The 26,396-nt window shown below is 42.2% G+C and overlaps 1 protein-coding gene and 1 pseudogene across 3 annotated transcripts in view; one reads left to right on the top strand and one right to left on the bottom strand.

Moving 5' to 3' along the window:
- LOC148044598 (uncharacterized) overlaps positions 1 to 22,849 on the top strand; it is a 74,209-nt pseudogene extending 51,360 nt beyond the window's left edge.
- BEND5 (BEN domain containing 5) overlaps positions 1 to 26,396 on the bottom strand; it is a 1,240,338-nt gene that overhangs the window by 986,985 nt on the left and 226,957 nt on the right. The gene's annotated exons all lie outside the window — the stretch shown is intronic.

The raw sequence follows: 26,396 nt of genomic DNA, 5'->3' as shown, positions 1-26,396 counted from the left end.
TGAAGAGGAGACTGAAAGGGAAACTGCAGACCCATCTTTACCTGAAAGGCTGGCTGGCCTAAGAGTAGAAGAGCCTGCAGTTCGCCCCCAATGGACTTTGGGAGTTGGGCAAAAAGAGGATTCTGAAGAATGGGATGCAGGAGTTACCAGAAGGAGACTAAAAAAACCCCCAGTGGACTGGGAGGAAGCTATCACCGAGCGGAAGACCCGAGGGAGAGCGATGGAAAGGGAGCAAATGGAAGAATTTGAACAAAGGTACTCCAGGCATAAATTTAGGGAGAGTGAAGAGGCCGAAGGAGGATGGGAGCAAGCAAACCCAAAAACAGCCTCCCCCCCCCAGCCAGGGCGGCTGCCAGAGTAGCCCCCCCCCCCAGAAGACGCAGAATGGCAAAAGTCCCTCCCTTAACAGTAAAATATAACGGTGATGCCAGGAGGTTGGGCCTTTTTGTCATTCAAATTTGGAATTATATGGAAATTTATGGTCCAGATTTAGAAACCAATGAGATGAAGGTGAGAATGATTTTACTTTCCTTGGAAGAAAAGGCGGCCGATTGGATGGTGAGTTTACACCAATGTAATTCCCCTCTCCTGAGGAATTTTGATGACTTTATGGCTGCACTGAAGAGGAGGTTTGATGAGCCGCTTATTGAGAAACGCGGGAAGGTGAATTTTATGGCCCTAAAGCAGGGAAATAGACCAGTGGCTGAATATGTTCAGGAATTTCAACAGCTTTCATCGTATATGAGGGGGTGGTCTGAAGAGGCCCTCCTGGATCAGTTTGCATTGGGATTAAATGAGGACATTCACCAACAATGCGTTAACAACTCACCTTCCCAGGCGAGTTGTTGCCTGGTATGAAAATGCAGCAGACGTTGAGCTAGATTTGATTAGACTTCAACGTGCAAAAGAGGAAAAAGCAGAGAGGTTGCCCCCCCCAGCTCAAAAAGCCCCATTCCGCATCAGGAGTGAAGGGAGGGGAAGCTCCGCCAGAAAGACCAAGCCTTTCACGTGCTTCCGTTGTGGGAAGGGAGGCCATCGCGCCATGTATTGCCGCGTTAAACTTCCCCCGACCGCCCCACCCCCTGCCAAGAGGGGAAGGCAAGCAAGGCCCTGGGAAGAAGGAAGCTGAGTACGCTGCTGAAAATACCCCCCAGCGTTTCCAGCCGGAGGTGGAGGAGGAAGCGGACGTGACCACCAGCTCCTCTGATGAATCCGATGACGACGCCTTGCCTCGTTGGGTGAGTTCAAATAAAGGCCCCATGTTAATCCCAATTGAGCTAAGGGTGCCACCTGCTGGTGCGATGGAGCAGCTTTCCGCTCTCCTCGACTCTGGCTACTCTAGATGTATGATTAGTCCGGCAATGGTTGAAAAATTGGGCTTGAAGTTGTGGACTTTGAAAACCCCTATTGTTTTTTGCCAGATCGATGGGTCCATTGCAGGTGGGGGCCCAGCCCATTTTTACACGGAACCTCTAAAAATGAAAATGGGCACCCATTTAGAGTTAATCTCTTTTATTGTGCCAGCTGGGATGGACAGACTCCTTATTTTGGGACTCCCCTGGCTTCGTAAATGGAACCCTCGCATTAACTGGAGGGAGGGGTGGCTGCGCATTCGGACCAGCACAGCCCCAGACGGGGAGGTCGAAGCCTCAGAGCCTGCTGGCTCCGGCCCCACTTTTGCCGCCAGGGGCCAGGAGAGAATTGAGGGGGAAGAGAAGATTCCAAAGGAATATTGGGACCTGAAAGGAGTTTTTAGTGAAAAATCTTCCGATAAGCTTCCGCCCCACAGACCCACTGATTGCTCGATCGAGATTTTGCCTGGGGTAGCACTTCCAAAACCCAAAATATAATCTATGTCACCCAGGGAGATGGAGGAAATGAGGAAGTTTATTGACAAGAACTTGCAAAGGGGTTTCATTGAACCAGCCAGACCCAAGGTGGCTGCCCCTGTACTATTCAGAGAGAAGAAAGATGGCTGACTTCGCCTCTGCATGAACTTTAAGAACCTTAATTCAATCTCTTCCCAAAATCTCTACCCCTTGCCTCTGATGAAGGACATGCTGGCCCAACTGGGGAAGGGCCGCATTTTTACTAAACTGGACTTACGGGAGGCATACTATAGGGTCCGGATTAAGTAGGGGGACGAGTTGAAGACTGCTTTCAACTGCCCCCTGGGTTGCTTCCAGTTCCGTGTAATGCCCTTTGGCCTGCAGTTTTCATGCAATTAATTAATGAGGTTTTGCATGACCACCTCTACAAGGGCGTTATCGTATATTTGGATGATATCCTTATTTACATGCAAACACATGACGAACACGTCAAGTTGGTCCGCACTGTCCTAAAGAAACTCCGAGCTGCGGAGCTTTATGCTAAGTTATCCAAATGTGAATTTCACCAGGAGAAGATAGACTACCTTGGCTATCGTATCTCCCACACAGGTGTGGAGATGGACCCCGCTAAAGTCAAGGCGGTCACTGAGTGGGAGGCGCCCCATACACGCAGGCAGTTGCAGAAGTTTTGGGGTTTTGCCAATTTCTATCGTCAGTTCATCCCTTCTTTTGCCAAAATTGCACTTCCCATCACTAATTTGTTGAAGTCCAAAGGTGGGCTGAAACCCAAGCCTAGCAAGCAGTTGAATTGGACCATGGAGTGTCAAGCTGCTTTTGAGAAATTGAAATGACTTTTTGCCGAGGAGCCGGTTCTGAAGCACCCGGAGATGGACAAGCCCTTCGTCGTTCAAGCTGATGCCAGCGACGTGGCGGTGGGGGCTGTATTGCTTCAGACCAACGACCAAGATAATTTACAACCTTGTGCCTACTCACGGACACAGAGAGACATTGGGCAATCTGGGAGAAAGAAGCATTTTCTGTTTGTTGGGCTTTGGCCACATGGCGCCATTTCCTGGAGGGCGCCAAGCACCCGTTTGAGGTTTGGACTGACCATAAGAATTTGGAGGCTTTGAGGACTCCCAGGCGGCTCTCCCCTAAGCAGATGCGCTGGGCTCAGCATTTCAATCGTTTTAATTTCACGCTTAAGTACATCCCGGGGGGGAAGAACTTCATGGCTGATGCTTTGTCCAGACTCCCTCAATACAACTGCTCTAAGCTCAGCGTTGTCCAGCTCGTTGTTCCCACGTCAAGCCTCGCTGCTCCTGTTGTTACTAGACAACAGACACGCTCTAAGGTGGACGTGTCTCAAGATTTTCTTTCCGACCTCAAGAAGGCCCTTCCTCAGGATGATTGGTTCCAGCAGCATCAAGGGGAATGCACCATGAGGGATGATTTGCCATGGATTGGGGCAAAACTTTACGTCCCTGCCTGTCTTCGTCTCGTTGTTCTCCAACGGGCTCATGATTCCAAGTTGGCGGGGCACTTTGGATTTGTGAAGACGCTGCATCTGGTGAAACGGCAGTTTTGGTGGCCCTCTTTGAAGAAGGACATTGACTTTATGTCACCAGCTGTCCTGTTTATGCGGCCGCTAAACACCCGCCGGGGAAACCGCAGGGTTTGCTCCAGACTGTAGCTCGCCTGTCACCCCCTGGAAAGAGATTTCTATGGACTTCATTGTTGAACTTCCTGAGAGCCAGGGGCACACTGTCATATGGGTGGTTACTCACTTGTTCTCCAAGCAAGTTCATTTTATACCTTGCCCAAAGATTCCTTCTGCAAAAGCCCTTGCTAAACTATTCATTTTTCACGTTTACTGTTTGCACGGCGTGCCTGATCGCATCATTTCTGATAGGGGCGTGCAATTTACCTCGGTCTTCTGGAAAGAATTTCTTAAGCGCATTGGCTACGCCCAAGGCTTAAGCTCCGCCCACCACCCTCAGACTAATGGGGCTTGCGAGAGGACTAATTCTGTTTTGGAACAATATTTACGTTGTTTCATCAATTACCAGCAAGATGATTGGGTGGACTTGTTGCCGCATGTGGAGGTGGCTTATAATAATTCTGTACATAGCAGCACTGGTTTCACCCCTTTCCGCTTTGTGTTTGGCCAGGAATTTGTTCCTATTCCCGAAGTTCCTCTTGAGCAGCCGCAGGTTTCATCCATCTCCGAGTGGAGTGAACGTTTGCAGCATATTTGGCCTTTGGCACTTCGTACTTTGGATGCTGCGCATCGCGCGCATAAGAAACAGGCTGATAAGAAACGTGCTCAACCTTATCAGTACAAGGTGGGTGATCAGGTTTATCTATCCCCAAAGTTCCTTCAAACTACACAGAAATCAAAGAAGTTGGGCCCTAAGTATGTGGGCCCGTTTCCCATCATCAAAGTCATCAATCCTGTTTCGGTTCGCCTGCAGCTGCCCAAGCACCTCAACCGTGTGTATCTGGTTTTCCACGTTAATCTCATTAAACCTGTTCGTTTTTCATCTTTACGTCCGCCAGTGGATCTGCCACCTGCCCCCCTATTGATTGATGGTGAACAGCATTTTGAAGTTCGAGAAATTTTGGACTCTCGAAAACGACGGAATTGGATTTGGTACCTGGTGGCTTGGAAGCATTTTCCCCAGTCTCATGCCGAGTGGGTGGACAAGTCCCATCTCCGGGGCCCCCAACTGCTCCGCCAGTTCTATTCTGCTTATCCTGACAAGCCCTAATTGTCTCTCCTTCCTAATTTTCTCTCCCCCCCCCTATTTTTCTTTTTCTGTTTTTTGTTGTTCGTCTGTTTGTTTGTGTTTTGTCGTTTTCCAGATCTGACCGCCTTTTTCCGGAGGAGGGCCGGATGTCAGCCTCTGCTTTGCTGCTGCTTCGGCTGCCATTGAAATGGGGAGAGGGGCATGGTATTTGGGAGGGGACTACTAATTGTGCTGGAGGAAGATTCTGGAGTTTCTGCTGCCTGTCTTACTGCGCATGCGGAGGAGGTTTCCCGCCAAGGCCAACGGCACCGACATTCCATCTTGGTGATGCCTTTCGAAGTTATCTCGCACCTGACACTTGGGAGAATTATGATTGGACTGTGACTGGGATGCCAAGGGGTGGGGAATGGGTTATTCTATATATCATTTGCTTTTGCGCCTAAATAATCAGTCTTAGCTTTGCTACACTTCTGTTCATTTATAATTAGTAAAAGTACACTTGATTTCTATCAATGGAGTCTTGTGGTTTTCTTTCCTGATTATCCAATGAAGGAGTGCTGACACCAGATTTACTTAACCATGTTGCTAACTTAACAACTGCAGGGATTCACTTAACAACTATGGCAAGGGAGGTTCTAAAATGGAGGAAAATTAAGTTCACAACTGTCTTGCTTAGCAACAGAAATTTTGGGTTCAATTGGGTTGAGGATTACCTGCAGTATAGTACATTTCGAAGTTGGTGTAATTACAACTGTGTGTCAAAAGATTTAGCTAAATTGCTCTGGTTCTTTAAGCCAGTATCCCATCTACTTTTAAAGCCACTTTCAAGTGGTTCTCCCTAATTTTTTTTTGTTGTTGTTATTGAAAAAATATGATATGTAATAAGTTGATGGTGTGATTCCCTTCTTTCTCTTTGCCTTCAATGTGCTCCTTATATGCTCATGAAGAGTGAAACAGAAATAAGAAAGACATTGTGGGCAAATTATCTGTGCAGAAGCCAGAAAGAGGAATTAACTATTGGCAAATCCCAGGGTTGGGAAACTAGGAGATTGTGAGCTTTACGTCTGTTTTAGGCAAGAACGCCAGTTTGGTGGCTTTGGGCCAGTTACTTTCTCTCAGTCCAAATCACTACGCAGTTGTTGTTAAGGAGAAAATAGGAGGAGGATGGAGTATTAGATATGTTTGTCACCTTTATTTATAAAAATAATAAAGCCAGGATTCTATTTTTTTAATTCATTGTATCATGAAACCGATGCTATTTTAAAATCAAAATTGGGATTCTATATAGCAAAGACATAGACATTTATTTTGAACAACTGCCTTACATTCTAGTACAACCAATTCCATAAGTGCATAATTTGTTTACAAAGAGGACAAATATGAAACAATTTCTCCATGTTTTTCCACCCATTTATTATACCTGTTATTTATAATTAAAGGTAGACGTTTCCAGGACATTACAGGGTTGAGTTTTGTTTTGTTTTTAAAAATAAACCTTTAAACTCCATTTTCCATATGAATAAAAAGGCTATATTTTTTGATAGTTTGGCGAATGTACCTTGAGCACACCTATTCACATACAAGACATCATAGAAGCCTTTAATTAGGAGACTTTGCTGAAATGGCAAATAAACGAAGAAGAAAAGAGTTTTCCTCTGGTTAAAGCAAATTAAGCCCTAGTGGATTAAGGCCAACCTTTTTTTCTGACTTGCCCCTCTCAGGAAAAAAAAGTCCTTTGGTAAAGTAAGTTTTAAACTTTACCACCTTGAAGGAAAAAGTATTCCATCTAGAGGTAGTAGTGAAATCTAACAGCTCGGGGGGGGGGGGGGCGGCAAAAAGACCCCCAAAGCCTATTAAGTCCTCCTTTTCTTCCTCATTGGGGATTTTGAAGCAAGTTGTCAGCCTCCGCTTTGCTACTGCTTCGGCTGCCATTGAAACAGGGAGGGGGGGCATGGTATTTGGGAGGGGAATCATTGTTGTGCTGGAGGAAGATTCTAGATTTTAAATTGACCACCTTACTGCGCATGTGGACGAGGAGTGTTTCCCGCCAAGGCCAACGGCCCAGCATTCCATCCTGGTGATTGCCTTTCGACGTTATCTCACACCTGACATTTGGGAGAATTATGATTGGACTGTATACGGGATGCCAAGGGGAGGGGAATGAATTATACAATATATTATTCGCTTTCATGCTTAAATAATCAGACTTAGCTTAGCTTCGCTTCTTTTCATTTATAATTAGTAAAAGTACCCTTGATTTCAACAAATGGACTCCGGTGGTTTTCTTTCCTGATTTGTGAATGAAGAAGGGCTGACAATTAAGCTAAGTCTCACTTTCACCCCACCCGGAGCTACAACCTACCGAGGGGGGTGTCCTCACAAGAAGAAAAGAAAGGTCTTTGCAAGTGAGTGACCAAGAGGAAACTGAGGGGGCGACGGCAGAACCATCTTTAACTGAAAGGCTGGCTGGACTAAGAATGGAAGAGCCTGCTGTTCATCCCCGATGGACTTTGGGTGTGGGACAAAAGAGTCGGAGGAGTTGGATGCTGAGAAGGAGACCAAAAAAAAGTCAGCGGATTGGGGTGCCACTGGGGAAGAGGATTACAAACTGTCCCGCGCCATGAGACTCCTCGAGGAAGCTTGGTCTGAACGCAAAAGCCATGAAAGAGCCGTGGAAAGGGAGCAGGCTGAAGATCTTGAGCAAAGGTACTCAATGCATAGGTTAAGGGAGGATGAAGAAGCCAAGGGGGCTGGGGGCAAGAAAACCCAGAACCAGCCTCCCCTCCTCCAGCTAGGGCCGCTCAAAGAGTAGGGGGGGCAGGCGACGCCGAATGGCAAAAGTCCCTCCCTTAACTGTAAAATATGATGGTGACCCCCAGACTTTAGGGTTGTTTATCATTCAGGTCTGGAATTATATGGAGATTTATGGACCTGATTTAGAGACTGATGATATGAAAGTTAGAATGGTCTTGATGGCCTTGGAGAAAAAGGTGGCCGAATGGATGGTGGGCCTACACAAATGCAATTCCCCTCTCCTGAGGAATTTTAATGACTTTATGGCTGCAATGAAGAGGAGGTTTGATGACCCGCTAATTGAGAGATGCGGGTGAGTGAAATTTATGGCCCTGAAGCAGGGAAATAGATAGGTAGCAGATTATATTCAGGAATTTCAACAGTTGTCAGCCTATATGAGGGGGTGGTCAGAAGACGCTTTATTGGATCAGTTCGCTGAGGGATTGAATGAAAAAATATACCAGCAAAGCGTTAACAAACACCTTTCTCGCCGGGTGACTGCTTGGTATGAACACGCAGCAGATGTTGAGTTGGATTTGGCCAGGCTTCAATACATGAAAGAGAGAGAAGCAGAGAAATCCCCCAGCAGCTCCAACAGCCGCCCTCCGCCCCAGAAGCGAGGGAAAAGGAAGCTTCGCCAGCAAAACCAAGCCTTTCACATGTTTCCGCTGCGGAAAGGAAGGCCATCGCGCCATGAACTGCCGCGTAAAAATGGGGCAGACCACTCCACCCCCTCCCCGAAGAGAGAGAAGAGCAAGTAAGACCCCAGGCAAGAAGAAAGAGGCTGCGTGCGCCGCTAAAAATGTTCCCCAGCATTTCCAGCCGGAGGAGGAGGGAGGCGTTAGTTCCAGTTCGTCTGAAGAATCAGATGACGAGCACTCTCATCATTGGGTAAGTTCAAACAAAGGCCCCATGCTTATCCCAATTGAACTAAGAGTGCCACCTTCTGGCGCGACTGAAAAACTTTTAGCTCTACTGGATTCAGGCTGTTCTTGCTGTATGATAAGTCCAGCAATGGTGGAAAAACTTGGCTTGAAATTGAGAACTTTGAAAACCCCTATTGTTTTTTGCCAAATTGATGGTTCTATAGCGAGAGGGGGTCCTGCTCATTTTTCTACTGAGCCCTTACAGATGAACATGGGGACCCACCGAGAATTAATCACTTTTATTGTGGCACCTGGGATGGACCGGCCCCTTATTTTGGGACTCCCCGGCTTCATAAATTGAACCCTCGCATTAACTGGAGGAAGGGGTGGTTACGCATTCGCACTAGCGCACCCCCTGAAAGGGAGGTTGAATCTCCAGATGCTGCTGATTCTAATCCCACTTTGGCAGCCAGGGGGCAGGAGAGGATTGAAGGGGAGGAAAAAATTCCGAAAGAATATTGGGATCTAAGGGGAGTATTTAGTGAGAAATCTTCTGATAGACTCCCCCCCCCCCCACAGGCCCACTGATTGCACCATTGATATTTTGCCTGGGGTGAAGCTTCCCAAGCCCCGGATATATTCAATGTCCCCTAGGGAGATGGAGGAGATGAGGAGATTCATTGACAAGAATTTGGAAAGAGGTTTTATTGAGCCAGCTAGACACAAGGTAGCGACTCCTGTGCTCTTCAAAGAAAAGAAAGATGGCTCTCTCAGATTATGTGTGGACTTCAAAAATTTAAACTGCATCTCTGCCCAGAATCTGTACCCATTACCACTGATGAAGGACATGCTGGCCCAACTGGGAAAGGGTCGCATTTTCACTAAACTAGCCTTGAGAGAAGCATACTATAGAGTCCATATAAAAGAGGGAGACGAGTGGAAAACAGCTTTCAACTGCCCCCTTGGCTGTTTCCAATTTCGAGTGATGCCGTTTGGCCTACAGGGGGCCTGCGGTCTTCATGCAGTTAATTAATGAGGTGTTGCATGACCATCTCTACAAAGACGTTATCGTATATTTAGATGATATCCTTATTTACATGGAAACACGTGAGGAACACGTAAAGCTGGTTCGTACTGTGCTGAAAAAGCTTCGGGCCACGGAGCTTTACGCCAAATTGTCCAAATGTGAATTCCACGAGGAGAAGGTTGACTACCTAGGCTATCGTATTTCCCATGCGGAGATGGACCCCACTAAAGTTAAAGCGGTCACTGAGTGGGAGGCCCCTCGTACACACAGGCAGTTGCTAAAAATTTTGGGGTTTGCCAATTTCTACCGTGAGTTCATCGCTTCTTTTGCTAAGATAGCTCTTCCCATAACTAACCTATTAAAGTCCAAAGGTGGGCTGAAGCCAAAGCCTAGCCAGCCGTTGAATTGGGCCATGGAATGTCAAGCTGCTTTTGAGAAGTTGAAACGCCTTTTTGCCGAAGAACCGGTCCTCAAGCACCCGGACATGGACGCGCCTTTTGTGGTTCAGGCTGATGCCAGCGACGTGGCTGTGGGGGCTGTATTGCTTCAAGCCAATGATCAAGGTAACTTACAACCCTGCGCATACACCTCTCGCAAACTGACTGACACAGAGAGACGTTGGGCTATTTGAGAGAAGGAAGCATTTGCTGTTCATTGGGCTTTAGCCACATGGCGCCATTTTCTAGAGGGCGCCAAGCACCCGTTCGAGGTGTGGACTGACCATAAAAATTTTGAAGCTTTGAGAACTCCCAGGAAACTTTCTCCTAAACAGATGCGCTGGGCTCAACATTTCAATCGTTTTGACTTCCTGGGGGCGGAGCCTGTCGCCGAAGAGGACTCAACTGAGCTCCTCTCAGAGATCTGGTCTGTATATCTAAATAAGATCATAGATATCACCCCTTTATGGCTAAGAAAGGGGCAGGGAGTGGCTCCGTGGCTAGGGTCTATTCGTAATTCACAGCCTTTTTCTTTTTTTTGGCTGTGGACAGAGATTGGATCCAGCGTAAGCGGAGCCTTTATCTCCAGCCAGTTCTTCTCAGCTGCTTTTTTTGCAGCCCTAGACAGGCGACCCCCCCCCCAGGACAAAGCAAGTTGTTTGAAGCTAGGATTAATACGGGCGGGTCCCACCCCTGTGAGATTTATGCTTTTATTACTATCTTAAACACCAGCCTCATTTGTCCTAGAGGCTTCTTTGTTTAAACGGACTTCAAAATGGCGATTTCTCTCCGTTGGTGACTGATAGGGGATGTACTTAGCCGGCTTTACCTTCCTGCAGACCGCTCCTTAACAAAATAACTTTTTTTTGGAAACAGAGGGGAGCGAGAGCGCTGTTTATTTGTTTATTTATAATGGCACCCAGGTCAAAATCGAAGCGTCTCTCTACGAATGTGCTTAAAGAATCTACGAATGAATTTAAAGAATCTACTATGGAATCGCAGCCCTTGTCTCCTATGCCCTCTACTGGAGAATTCTTAACACAGGAACTTTTCTTTCAAATGTTTAATGATTTTAAACAAGAAATTAAAGAATTTGTATTGGAGCTATATGGTAATTTAAAGTCTAAAATTGCCCAAATGAAGGCGAATACGTTTGTAGCCGTGTCTGCCCTGACAGATTATACCGCTGAAGTGGAGAATAAATTGGTAAGCTTGGAGGAGGCTAATTCTAATTTGACTACTAATATCCAAACATTACAACAAAAAATTAGAGATACTCAAGAACAGCTCGTTATGATAGATTTTAACAAGAAGGCATTTGCAATAAGAGTCAGAGGATTCCGCGAAAAGGAGCGAGAGAATCTGAAACAGACCTTTGTTGAAGCCTTCAGCCATGCGGTGGGAAGCCCGGGACTTAATTTTGATTGGCAGATTTGGAAAATCTATCGCCAGAATTCGTTGGTAGCGGAACAGCGACAGCTCCCGAGGGACATAATTATATATTTCTCCACAAAAGAATCCAGAAACGCGATCATGCAAAAGTTTTACAATAATAGTTTGCGAATCGATGGCCAGGATTTGATTGTCTTCAAAGAGGTGCCATTCCAGATGTTAAAAGCAAGAAGTGACTATACTTTCTTAACTAAAGAGCTTAGAAATCATCAGATTCAATATAAATGGGAGGCCCCAGCCGGCATTACGGTCACATTTGAGAATCAAAGACTTCGTCTCAATTCTGTTTCGGAGGCTCGAGATTTCTATTGCAAGACTTTGAAGGCGGGACTTCCTGACTCACTTGGAAAAGAGGAAAGACAAGCCGAAGGAGAAGGCAAGCAGCAGATCACATGGCTGCAAGATGGAGGGTGTAGCTCTCCCCCTTCCGGAGAAGCAGAAGAGCGGAGATCGAGGATTTAGCTATGTCTTCAAAATATTTGTCTGGTTTAAGATATGGTAACTTTGTCTAGATCCAACAATTTGCAAGGCACTCAGTCTTTAGTCTACGATCTTTTCCTATTAGATATTCCATTGCAAGATGGAGGGGGTAGCTCTCCCTCCCTCGGAGAAGCAGAAAAGCGGAGATCGAGGATTTAGACATTCTAAAATATTCGTCAAAGTTGTGGATTGAATGGGGGTTTGCGACTTCTCTCCGGTAGAAAAAGCGGAATCGGATATTGGTGGGGTGATGCTGAATGTATATTTGTAAAATGTATGCAGAATGATTTACGCTGTTTAAACCCTGTTAGAAGGGAAAGTTTGATGAGATTATCTTAAAATAGAAGGTAAACTGATTCTTGTTGAAAGTATTATTTGAATATGTGGAATGATCCATGCTACTTAATTTTTATTAGAAGGGAAAGCTTGGTGAAATTATTTTGAGCTAGATTGTAAACTAATGTCTGCATAAATTTGATAGTGGTAAATATCAGAGAAGCAAGGGATGAGGGTAAAATGCATGCAGAATCTGGAGAGTCTACAGGAGGCTGGAGTAAATAACAAAGAAGCAAGAGACGAGAATAAAATACATATAGAATGATTTACACTATTTAAATATAAACAAAGATGATGCTGTATGTATATTTGTAAAATGTACGCAGAATGATTTACGCTGTTTAAACCCTGCTAGAAGGGAAAGTTTGATGAGATTATCTTAAAATAGAAGGTAAACTGATTCTTGTTGAAAGTATTATTTGAATATGTGGAATGATCCATGCTACTTAATTTTTATTAGAAGGGAAAGCTTGGTGAAATTATTTTGAGCTAGATTGTAAACTAATGTCTGCATAAATTTGATAGTGGTAAATATCAGAGAAGCAAGGGATGAGGGTAAAATGCATGCGGAATCTGGAGAGTATACAGGAGGTTGGGGTAAATAACAAAGAAGCAAGAGACGAGAATAAAATACATATAGAATGATTTACACTATTTAAACATAAATAAAGATGGGGGGCTGAGCTTAATACAAAGAGTTCTTTTTTTCTTTTTTTCTTTTCTTTTTCTTTTCCTTTCTTTTCCTTTATATAATTTGTATTTTCTTTTTATCTAATTTTTTTTAATATATTACTTTTATTTTTAATCCATACGATCATAAGATACTTTAGACAGAGGGCAGTGCCAGGTGTGGGCCCTGGGAAGTCGGGAGGATTAGGGATGGGGATTTAGGGTGGGTGGGTGGGTGGGTGTTAATATAGTCTCAATAAGAAAAAGAATGCACTTGTATACGGTTGTTCCTTTTTTTTTTCTTTTCTTTCTTTATATTTTTTTCCCTTGGTTTATTTTATTTTTTATTATACTATATTAATAAACAACAGTTGAATAAAGGAATACACCAAGGGGGGAGGTAGAGGGAAAGAAGAGGGAGGAGTAAGGAAGGAGTAAGGGGAATGTAAGGAGGGCGTGCTGGGAGTAAGGGGAGAAGGAAGGTTTGAGGGGAAAGGGAAGTAGGAGGGGAGTGTTAGAGGGAGGAAAGGAAAGTTGGAGGGGGAAGATGGGGTGTATGGAGGATGGAAGTGTCAGGTGGGGTTGTGAATGATGAGTTGTGTTTTCTTTTTTATCTTGTTCTATTTCTTTTCTTATAGCAATTATCCAGTATATAAGTGACTGTAAAATGGAATGTGAAAATGAATAAAATATATTTGAAAAAAAACAAAACATTTCAATCGTTTTAATTTCACCCTGAAGTACATTCCGGGGGGGGAAGAATTTTATGGCTGATGCTTTGTCCTGGCTTCCTCAATATAACTGTTCTAAGCTCAGCATGGTCCAGCCTGTCATTCCCACGACGAACCTCGCTGCTCCAGTGGTTACTAGGCATCAAGCACGTTCTAAAGTGGAGGTGTCCCAGGACTTTCTTTCCAATCTCAAGGAAGCCCTCCCTAATGATGATTGGTTCCACCAGCACATGGGTGAATGTACCATGAGGGATGACTTGCCCTGGATTGGGGTGAAACTTTACGTTCCTACGTCTCTTCGACTAGTTGTTCTTCAGCAAGCTCATGATTCCTGGATGGCGGGGCATTTTGGTTTCGTGAAGACGTTCCATCTCGTCAAGAGGCAATTTTGGTGGCCTTCTTTGAAAAAGGACATTGAAACTTATGTTGCCAGTTGTCCTGTTTGTGCCGCTGCTAAACGCCTGCTGGGGAAGCCTCAGGGACTGCTCCAGACTGTAGCTCGCCCCGTCGCCCTTTGGAAGGAAATCTCTATGGACTTCATTGTGGAACTCCCTGAGAGTCAGGGACACACCGTTATTTGGGTAGTTACCGACTTGTTCTCCAAGCAAGTCCATTTCATCCCTTGTTCCAAGATTCCGTCTGCTAAGACTCTTGCTAAGATGTTCATCTCCCACATTTACGACTTACATGGTGTGTGCAGTTCACCTCCGTGTTCTGGAGGGAGTTTCTGAAGCGAATTGGCTCCGCCCAGGGCTTAAGCTCTGCCCACCACCCTCAGACTAATGGGGCTTGTGAGAGGACTAATTCTGTTCTGGAACAGTATTTACGTTGTTTCATCAACTACCAGCAGGATGATTGGGTGGATTTGTTGCCGCACGCGGAGGTAGCTTTTAACAATTCTGTGCATAGCAGCACTGGCTTCACCCCTTTCCAGGTGGTGTATGGCCAGGATTTTGTACCCATTCCTGAGGCTCCTCGTGAACAGCCTCAAGTGGCGTCTCTATCTGAGTGGAGTGATCGCCTTCGGCACATTTGGCCTTTAGCACTCCAAACTTTGGATGCTGCGCATCGCGCGCATAAGAAACATGCTGATAAGAAACGGACTAAGCCGTATGATTACAAGGTTGGTGATCAAGTTTATCTGTCTACTAAATTTCTTCAGACTCCACAAAAGTCGAAGAAGTTGGGGCCTAAATATGTTAGCCCGTTTCCTATTGTCAAGATCATCAATCCTGTTTCTTCATACTTCATACAAGTGTATGAAATATTTTGCTTCACATCAACAACTTTTAAAGGGCAGAAGTTCCTGGAATTAGGACCACAGAAAAGTAATGGAGAATCTGTTTAGAGACATCTGCTTCAGGGGCCAACATAAGTAATTTTCAAATATTGTTTAGAAATGCATGGAGCAATTTCAAGATAATTGATGAAGGCCCTGGGTTATTGGGGTGTGGCAACTTAGCATGAGACAATGTAGTCTAACAATTTCTAAATAAACGACAACAAATATTTTTCCAAATATATAATACAACTAAACCCCCATTCCCTAAAGCTTGTTCCCAACATTGGTCTTATATTTTCAAAAAATAGGAAAACTGAAATATTTGACCCATGTTATTAAATACATTTCAAATCTCCAAAATGAAATTTTAAGGGTCAAATGTTGAGTCTCACTTCTGGATGTTTATGTAATGATGGCTTATTATATCATACAAAAATAAGAGTTTAGTAGAAGATGAATGACCTGCAACGAGTTTGAAGTCATATTCTCAGTATCTTCTACCTCTTGCTATCCATAAAGATAGTTGTGTAAAACTTTGCCTACATTGTGTTTATTATGATATCTGCACAATATAATTATCTTTGTTGTTAATGAAAACTTGTTTAAACAATCAAACAGTGAATGTATCAGTTCCAATTTCCAACTTTGTAAATGTGTCCAGTTTCTATTTGTCAAGTTTTTGTATTTTCTATTTGTAAAGTTTGACTGCATATGAATTTGTACTCCAAAATATGGAGATAGCAATAGCAATGGCAGTTAGACATATACCGCTTCATAGGGCTTTCAGCCCTCTCTAAGCGGTTTACAGAGTCAGCATATTGCCCCCACAATCTGGGTCCTCATTTTACCCACCTCGGAAGGATGGAAGGCTGAGTCAACCCTGAGCCGGTGAGATTTGAACCACCGAGCTGCAGAACTAGCAGTCAGCTGAAGTGGCTGCAGTACTGCACCCTAACCACTGTGCCACCTCGGCTCTTGTAAAAATAGTTTTTTTTTCCATTAAGTTAAGTTGTTTAATTGCCAAAGCATGGCAATGTGGAACACCTTCTGCCGGCTGATATTCCAGAAGGAAAACGAAACTGGGAAAAATAAGTAGTCTGGTCTTCTTAAACTGGTCTAAGGAAGACTATTCTAGTCTTGGAAAATCTTCTTCTATCAGATGTTATCTATCTAATGTTATGAAAATAATGCAAATTGCAGCATTGACAGATCTGTTGTAATATTCCTTTAGCCTTTTCATTTTAGGTTATTTAATAAAAGTTATTTCATTTCTTTATTTGTTTAAAAAGGGACTGGACCATCCTTTATTTTATTCTCATTTCATATAATCACATTACTTCACAGTCTCAATGAAATAAAGCAGGAAAAAACTGGAGCTAAGACAAAAATATCCTATAGATATCTCATAATTGCATGCGCACCGAAACACCAGTAATGCTGGCAGCAACCAACCCCTGCCCTAGACAAATAATAAAACATCAATTACAAGTCTGGGACCAAAGCCAGGTTTTCAAGCTTTCTAGAACCCTAGAAAAGTTGGTGGTGTCCTTAACTCTTGTTTCTGTTCCAGAGGGTGGAGGCCATAATAGAGAACACATACTTCCTTAGTCCCACAAGATAACAATGTTTAAGAGAAGGAACCTGGAGCGCACTCTGTCTGCCAAAACATACTGGTCCCTCAGATATTGGTTGGTTGGTTTGGTTTATTGGATGTATATGCTGCCCTTCTCCCAAGGACTCAGGGTGGCGTACAACATTAAAAAAACACATATTACAAAACTTAAAAAAATTAAATACAATATCCAAAACAAACCCAATTAAGATTAACAATAACATTTTTTAAAAACAAATTTCATTAAAATTAACAATAATCAATAATTTATTTTGTTTTGTTCAGGCCAGGCTGGCTTGCTGGAAAAGCCAACTTTTTAGGGTGCGTTGGAAGGACTGTTGTTTGGGGATTATACGAAGCTCTGGGGGCAGCTCATTCCAGAGGGAAGGCGCTCACACAGAGAAGGCTCTCCCCCTGGGGGTCGCTAGCCAACACTGTCTGGCCGACAGCACCCTGAGGAGGCCAACTCTGTGGAATCGCACTGGATGGTGGGAGGCTACCGGTGGCAGTAGGTGGTCTCGCAGGTATCCTGGGCCTAAGCCATGGAGCGCTTTAAAGGTCATAATTAGTACCTTGAATCGCACCCGGAAGACAACCGGCAACCAGTGCAGGCCGTCTAAAAGGGGTGTGACATGGGAGCACCTAGGTGCCCCCATGATAACCCGCGCAGCCGCATTCTGGACCAGTTTAAGTCTCCGGGTGCTCTTTAAGGGCAGCCCCATGTAAAGAGAGTTATAGTAGTCCAGGTGAGAAAGGACGAGGGCATGAGTGACTGTGTACAGAGCATCCCGATCCCAGCAAGGGGCGCAACTGATGTACCAGGCGAACCTGGTAAAAGCCCCCCCTGGTCACGGCCGTCAGGTGTTCTTCTAAACTAAGCCGCATATCCAGGAGGACGCCCAGATTGTGGGCCCTCTCTGAGGGGGCTAAAATTTCTCCCCCTATCATTAAAAATGGAACAAGTTGCACAAATTGGGATGATGGAAACCACAGCCACTCAGTCTTGGAGGGGTTGAGCTTGAGCCTGTTCCTCCCCATCCAGATCTGTACAGCCTCTAGGCATCGGTACATCACATTGAGGGCATTATTTGGGTGGTTTGGGGTAAAGATGAAAAGTTGGGTATCATCAGCATATTGATAATACCATACCCCAAAACCATGTATGATCTCACCCAGTGGTTTCATATATATGTTGAACAGGAGGGGTGAGAGAACCGACCTCTGGATCACCTCACAAGTGACACGCCTTGGGGTCGATCCCTGCCCTCCAGTCAACACAAACTGCGACCGATCCGACAGGTAGGAGGAGAACCACCGTAAAACGGTGCCCCCCACTCCCAACCCCCCGAATCATTGCAGTAGGATACCATGGTCAATGGTATTGAAAGCCACTGAGAGGTCTAATAGGACCAGGACAGAGGAGCAGCCCCTGTTCCGGGCCTGTCAGAGATCATCGACCAACGCAACCAATGCTGTCTCCGTGCCTGAAACCCAACTGAAACGGATCCAGGTAGACAGCTTCATCCAGGTACTGAGGAAGCTGATGTGCTACCACACTCTTGACAACCTTCGCTACAAAGCGAAGGTTGGAGACCAGACGATAGTTGGTTAAAGAAGCTGGGTCCAGGGAAAGCTTCTTAAGAAGGGGCCTCACCACCGCCTCCTTCAAGGCAGTGGGAAAGAACCCCTCTCTCAACGAAGCGTTGGTAATCGCCTGGAGCCAGCCTCGTGTCACCTCCCGGGAAGCTGAGACTAACCAAGAAGGACACGGATCCAGCACACAAGTGGCAGCACTGAGTCTCCCCATAATCCTGTTCATGCCCTCGGGGGGTCACAGGGTCAAACTCATCCCAGATGGTCTCCACAAGATTCATCCCCGTCGACTCACCCAAATCTACCCAGTCAGAGTCCAAGCCTGTCCGGATCTGAGTGATTTTATCCTGCAGATACTGAACAAATTCTTCAGCCCTACCCTGCAAGGGGTCTTTCCCAGTTCCTTGGTTAAGTAAGGAGCGGGTCACCCTAAACAGGGCGGCTGGGCAGTTATCTGCGGATGCGATAAGAGTGGGAAAATGTTGCTGTTTTGCCACTTTTATCGCCACTAAGTAGGATTTAATATGAATTCTTACTAGTGTTCAATCAGATCCAAACTGGCTGGCCCTCCAATCTCTAGGCGTCTTTTTTGGCATTTCATCTCCCGGAGTTCCCCGGTAAACCAGGGAGCTACCCGGGATCGAACACCGGGTCAGAGGCTTCCAAGGCTCAACACGATCCAAAGCCCCAGTGGCCGCCTTATCCCAGGCTTCCACTAGGGCTTCGGTCGAGTTGTGAGCAAGGGATTCAGGGAAAGTATATCAATATCAGAGATGCCATACAGGGCTCTATAGATAATAACCAGCACCTTGAAATGCAGTCAGAAGTTGACTGGCAGCCAATGCAGCTCAGATAACAGTGGTGATACATGGACATACCAAAAGGCACCCACTACTGCTTGCATTTTAAATCAGCTGTAATTTCAATGTAGTCTTCAAGGGCAGCCTCCTACAGACTACATTACAATAATCTAATTGTGAAGTGACAGGGACTGTCTGAATGGCCACTGATGCACAAGATGAACCTCTAAAAAGATCCATCTGGACACAGTTGCCACCTTTGACAGTAGCTGTGAGGCTAGAAGTACCTCCAGATTGTGCACTAGTCTTGAATGGAGTTGTTCACTACCATCCAAGACCATTGTTGGTAACATCCCTAACCTCGGGGATTCATACTGCCACAACCATTCAATCTTGTTAAGATTGAGCCAAAGACTGCTTCACCTCATCCAGACCTGAAAAGCTTCCAGACATTTGGGTCAATATATGAACAGATTCACCTGTGCCAGGTTAAGATGTAGAGTTGGATATAATAAGCTGCATACTGCATACTGATGACACCAAAACCTGAACTGGCAAACAAATGAACCAAGGGTTACATGTAGAACATGACAGTAAAGAGGATCAAGCCTGTAGGACCCCACACACGAGGGACCATAAATGCAATCTCCCCCCCCCTAAAATAAATTTACTGCAGAAGCAAAGACTCTATGCATTCCTATGTTTGGGAATTAGGAAAATATTGTCACAGACAAAGGAATGATGTAAGAAAAGCGTAAATAGAAATTTCAGTTCATACCTTGTAAAATAAGTAAGAGATTAAGATCGCAGGGAAAAAATGCAATGTGTCATTTACACCACCGTAGTACTGGCACCATGTCACTGTTTTAAATATTTTTTCTTTATATAGATAGTAAAGAAAATAATAATGCCTGCAAAGAATTGTTCATTGCTAACAATATTTACTTAGAAGTATTTCCCGAGGTTGTGATCATATCCGTTCCTTACCTATGAATACACATGAACAGAACTGCTCTAATTCTGTTTGTTTTTTAAAAGAATGCAAAGTGATATAATCAAGTTATCCCGAAATCTTTAAAACATTATCAGGTTCTTTAGAATTTAAAGAGTTAAATCACTGCTTAAGATATAATGGTTCTAATGCAATAATAATATACAATTTTTCTCTTTTTCTTTCTATTTCTTCCAAGCAAATATATTTATTGTATTATATTAAGCATATTTTTTTCTTCCATTCAATCATGTCCAATTTCTGAAGACTGCCTGGAATAGTCTCTGCAGTTTTCTTGGCAAGGTTTTTCAGAAGTCATTAGCCATTGCCTACTTCTTACAACTGGCTTAACCATTATACCAGTTGGGTCTAAGACTATATTTCAGAACCTTAAATTTGTTTATAAAATTTGAGTCTATGAACAAACTAGGGACAGAAATGTTGGTAGGAAAGATTATGTAATAAAAGAGCACCTAAGCATTCTGTCTCCTATTATAGTATTCCTATTTATAGTTATCAAAAGCAAAATAATTCATTAAAATGTGATTTTTAGTCAGGAATTTCACAATGTCTTTTTTCTTTCTCAAAAGCAACCAGGTTAGGAATGATATTGATGTCTCCCATAGTTTCAATTTCTTGTAAACTGAATTGATTTCCAACAATGACATTGATTTAAATATTTAGGGAGAAAAATACAGAAATGTAGGGGCATTTGCAAGATTGGCTTCATTTTAGCTGCTCAGAGTAACAAACTGGCCAATTTTCTACATATCAAGCCTTCTGAGGACTTATTTAATTAACACACATTCCCTATCCACCAATTCATATTCCATCTTAATACTGAGACCTGCCTGCCCGGAGCATCCGATAGCCTTCCCCACCACCTTGAGACACAGCCCTTGCCTCCTGCTAATTTTTTCCCCATCCACCAGGTCCCTACAGGGCTTTCCCACTCACACTGGGCCCCCACAGGCCTTTTGTTCCCTACCAGCCCTCCTCTCCTTCTCCATTACCCATTGCACTTTTTTTTTTGAAGTTCTCTGGAGTTACAGAGCTTTCTCAGCAGTGTGTAGACTACGGTATGTTAAGTTCCTAGAAGCAGCTTCCATTTCAATGCAATGGCAAGGACTTATAGGAGTGCTCAAAATGGAAGCTGTTTCTGGAAAGCAACCAAGCAGCCCAGAGACAAGTGGCCTGCCCTCCTTCCCCAACGTGACATTTGGAAAGTGTATGATGGGGGGATGGTAAGGAGTATGCCCAATTCCTAGGGGGATCTGGTAGTGCAAAGTGGGGGGAGAGGGGAAGAGAGGTGCTGTAGCATCCCTATAGTCGGTCTTAAGGACAAATGACCACAGGGTATTACAATGGCTGTAACTTCAAAACCAGGTCATAAAAAAAACTTTGGAGAGGAGTCTGTCACATTTGCTGTCAGGTCATTAAGCGAAACTACCTTTACTACGTTTGAACAGTGGTCCTAATTCTTTATATCTATGGAATTATGCATGTCGGCATTTTTTAATTCAACAAATACGCTTTTTCTCACTCATACTAATATTTTCTCTAGTTTTCTTTCCAGAGTTATCTAGTTTGTTTTATTCTTTGAAGTAAGTCATTATTTCCCCATGCACTGCATTTGCTTTCAGATATGCATATAATTCTTCAGTTGATCAACAGAAACAGTGTGTGTTTATATATAAAAGTTCCAATTCCTGAAACAAACTTAATACCTTATAAATATTAAGATGACTAACATGTAGCATTTGCATAAAATGGGTCCCATGTTGCAAGATTTCAAAACCAGCCCTACTCACACATTGAATAATTATATAGATTGTGTTGTTGTTGAGAAAATGAAATTATGCAGGCATTTTCAAGAAACAATAGTCTTGGGGATTGCAGGAACAATACTTCAAATTCAACTATTGCTGTAAAGTTTTAAATTCACATTTTAAAAGCTTTAATTGGAAATATTTCACAATGGAATGGTTTTATTCCACAGCAATACAGTCTGCTGAGAAAACACACTGGGTGCTCTGCCCTCCACACCTGAACTTCTCTGGCCTAATGTTTTTCTCTGCAGGAGCTCTTTCTGAATATTTCGCACAGATAAAATATGAAGGATTAAAAAATGATACCAAGAACAAAAATCCACATGATTTCTTTTTTTCTAAATAAATCTTGCTGATAAATTCCCAATAATTTTCAGTTCTGACATAAAGATTATTTATAATCCATACCATAGTTGTTATTGCTTTATTGTATAATACAATGTATTGTATTATTTAAAATGTTAATTAGATTTTATATTCCCAACAGATGGTCTCCCATACAAAGTCAAGTTAGCTTTCCTTATTTGGCCCCAAACCTGTTCATTTTGAGAGGTGAGGAAATAACTTCCCTTTGTGTTTAAACGAAATAACTGTTTTTCCGCATTGCTAGCAGTAAATTCCAGGAATCTGCAACACAGCCCCCATTACATTCCAAGATGGTGTCAATGGACATCATTTTTTTAAAAAGTGTATAAAAACATTAATATATTATTTTTTTTAAAAACTGGATATTAGTGAATATTATCAAAAATATTAAGTATGCTCCCTGACCAACCATTGAATGATTATGACATCAGAAATAGGTAGTATGTCTCCCACAAAACTCCTAGATCAGGGATTTCAAACTTGCCACCTGTGTGCCAGACGCGTCACCCACTGGTCTCGCCGATGTCCCCGTTAGCAAAGGGGAAAAAGTTGCAATACATCATGTGATGATGTGAGTTTGACACCCCTGTCATTGATTATTCTTACCAGAACCTGCAATTTAGAAATCTTTGTTGGATGCTTATATACTGATACAAAATCATTTCCAAATCATAGTGACTAATTTAAATGAAATCTAATCCACTTCTTTACTACAGATTAGTAATTCAGATTAAATAAAATTTACTAAAATAGAACCTAGTAGAAATAGAAAAGTAGAACATACAGAATAAATTAAGGCATGCAAGATAAAAATATACAAGTATCCTTGCATTATTTTGCTATTAGCAATAAGCAAGTTTTACAAGCTGTGAAAACAAAATTTGAGATGGCAAGCGTTACCTTGGGTTCTTATCTGCTAGTGAAAATTGAACATAAAATTTTTCAGTCTATCTTGGAAATTGAGTTAGAAGAGGCATTAATAAGCTGTTTCTGTATGTCTCGATAGAAATTACTATATAACAGAACATGAGTTCATACTTCAATATTACCATCTTTAGAAGGGCAAAGCCATACCATGTAGAGAATTTTGTGGATTTTTTCCCCTCCAGCTCTTCTGATGGTATTACACTGAATTGTAATAATATAAATGCTTGCCAAAATTTATCATTTGTAATTTCATTCAATGCTGCTTTGAAGTGTGCATTGCTGGCCCAATTGTACCTAACTGAGAGTTTGCTATATTCATATAGTAAACAAACAAACAAACAAACAAACAAATATCATCATCATTTTAGCCATTGCCTATCCCTATCCACTGCAGGATGAAGGCCTCTTCCCCATGTTTCCAAACTATATGGTCTTGAGTTTTCTTTTGACAATTGGGCCCCCCAATACTTGCTGATGTCATCAATCCATATCGTCTACTTTCATTTGTTCTCTAATCCACGTGCAGGTCATAAATTGTATTTCTATATATAAGATAGAGATACACATACACACATAAACACACACATACACCAGCAAATATTGCAGGCACAATTAGTAAATGTATGTGTGTTTGTGTGTGTGTGAATATGTGTGTGTGTGTGTGTGTGTGTGTGTGTGTGTGTGTGTGTGTGTGACTCACGCAATACTTTGATTGCAATCCTATATTTAGGATCCTAATCCTAACTTTGCATTTAGTTCCTTACCAAAATAAGTTAAATACAAAACAGTCAGAATATTGACAAATGTTCTACTACATCTCCTGAGCAATTTCAATTCTATATATGTCTCTCTGACTAATAATTCAATTCCTACAAATTTCTAAATGGATATCTACAATTTGGATCACCAGAAAAAAATGTGGCATTCCCTTATACAGAAGTATCCTTTTGGAGGTACCTATTAACACATAATGTTCAAATGAGACCAGAGGCCAGATCCAAATATGATGTTAGATCTATATCTGCCCAATAATGCTGGAGTGATGCCCTTTCCAAGTATATTGGTGGTATCTGTACTCCTATCTTAAATATTTCCAAACATTTTTATATCACTACTGTTCTAAAATCAGCTGAAATACTGTGTTTTTAAGCTGGCAAAATTGCCTTCATAAAAAAAACAGCAAAACTAAGTTCCAGAAATTACAATTTTTATTGGTGCCTAATATTTTTGAAAAATTATTATTTTTTCTTTAAGGCAATTTGAAGTCTTCAACAAATACTAATGCTACAAAGCACATATATCGCAATTACTCCTAAGAAAAATAACACTTGGCTCTTTTTGAGTTATCCCTTGTTTTCATGCTTCATACAGTGCCTACAACTCTTTGCTTTCTTCTTTACCATCTGCCCATTTCTCTGGGAGAAATTGCCAAAAACCTTGACTATGTCATCCATTGCCATCATGTAGAAGAGAGTGCCATCTCCACCTCCACATATCCCTGTGGTATAACTGGAACACAGTTTGAAATAAATATATTAAAGGTTTCAAAAGGACTTTACTATCTTTTAAATAACTGTTAGAGGATGTAACTTTTGCCAACAAATATCAGAGTCATTCCAATATCTGGCAAAAATACTTTTATGATTTTTCTTATTTGCTAGAGGAAAATTCCCAATATTACTAAATGTTAATTATTCACATACCTAAGTTTTACAATATTAAAGACTATACTATAATTGTAATTTAACAATTCAGTTCTAGAATTTAATTTAATTTAATACCAACTACAAATGTACAAGCTTTTAAATCTCTCTCTAGCTCACATTATAATGCTCCCTTTTACTCATTTCCTGGCCTACCTACCTGTCCTTGATATTTTACTACTTCAGTAGGTCAAAAAGACACAATTACTTTCATTCTTTTTCCATCCTATCCAGCAGCTGAAGTACTGATACATTAATAACCATACAAAATTTTGGTATTTATTTATTTAATCACAATTTAGAGGCTGCCAAAACTCCAGATTACTGTGATTGTTTACATTTAAAATGAAAATGAAGTGGAGCTCAACCACCACTCTGTCGAAAAACTTGGAAGATGACATTCATCTCCATTTCAGTAAACACCAAATTCCTCATATGTTCCAGAGCTCACTTCATGTATCTTTAGTTGGAAATGAAGCAAAGAATCTCACTCTTCTTCATCAAAGTGCTGGGTGAAGAGATGCAGATCTTCACCGCCCTTCTAAACAACAGAAGGGAGATTTCAGGGAGATCCTCATTTCAGAAGAACCTCATTTTTAATATGGGAGATAGGCAGTTCCCCAAGTAACCAGGCCTATGCCGCATGGTTAATTCATTCTTGCAATTTTCCTTTCTCGTCCCTGTACTTCCATAGCGAAATTGAGGGTTATAAAGCCCGTGGCATATATAGGAGAAGATTTATTTCCCCTAACTCTGAGTCAATAAGTGGTTTTGTGGGGGAGAGTGTGCATTGCGTATTTCTGACTTTCATATTATTTTCCATATATAATGCTAATCTCTACTAATCTCAAATAATATTTTCTTTAGTGTGAAAGGCAGAAGACATACATGCTAACAACTTGCAAATGTATACATAAAAAAGAAACTCTGAAACCAACAGTTTACAACTAATCAAAATTCAAATGCTACCTAAACAGCTTTGCCCTCTCCTGATCAATAAAACATGAAGAAATACCGGTCTTTATACCCATATTGCTTTTCTATAAATCTATCAAATAAAATGCAAACAATAACCCACCTGATGTGAAGAAAAAACAAGTTTAGCAACATCTATAGAAATTAGCATCTAAGTTACTCCACAGGAAACTCTCCACCACCCAAGATACTACTGTATAGGGAAAAAAAATACTACAAGAATATTGCAATATAGACAATAGATGTCAGAGTAGAACTTGACTAGAAAGACAAATAGTTCTTTAACAGGCATTCTGCCAAATGAAATTAAAACAAGAATTGCTAGCAACAATTTTACCATGGTTACCCTGCTAATATAAAATAAAAATATAATTACAGATACATACACATATGCACAGGGAGACACATACATATGAGGCAGTGCAAATTTCTTATCCAGCCCCTCAACTCCTAAAAGATTAAAGTCTTTAAGAATCAGAGTTTGGGGCCCTGGATAAGAAATGAATAATACATCCCACATTCCATATACACATCAAGGGATAATGAGACACTTCTACGATTTTCCTTTTTCTAGAATGGAATGGCAAAAGAGAGATTACAATTGTACTCTTTTTTATTGAGGCAACAATGGCTAGATTCTCCTTTGGAAAGAGGACTAATGTAAAATTGAGAAAATAAGTAAAGCACAATGTTCACATAATTTCACCTCTACTGGCAGCTCTGGTTAACTTTGCAAATGGTTAAAGAACCGGTCATAAATTCAGTAGAAGTTTAATAATCTGTTTCTAAAGCAACAGAAACCATAACTCTAACCTCAGTCTACACCTAAGGTCTCAAGCAGCTTTGGGCAGCAATCTCTGTCTCTATTGATAGTGGTCATTGGTGCCCCAACATACATCCAGCTATCACATCATTTCAGCAATGATAATAAGACAATTGACTAATATA

The sequence above is a fragment of the Thamnophis sirtalis genome, unplaced genomic scaffold (genome assembly GCF_051295495.1).
Source record: "Thamnophis sirtalis isolate CommonGarterSnake01/CBP01778 unplaced genomic scaffold, rThaSir2_p1.2 scaffold_7, whole genome shotgun sequence".
NCBI lineage: Eukaryota > Metazoa > Chordata > Lepidosauria > Squamata > Natricidae > Thamnophis > Thamnophis sirtalis.
Note: the sequence above shows the minus strand (reverse complement) of the source record. Positions and strands in the feature narration are given on the sequence as shown.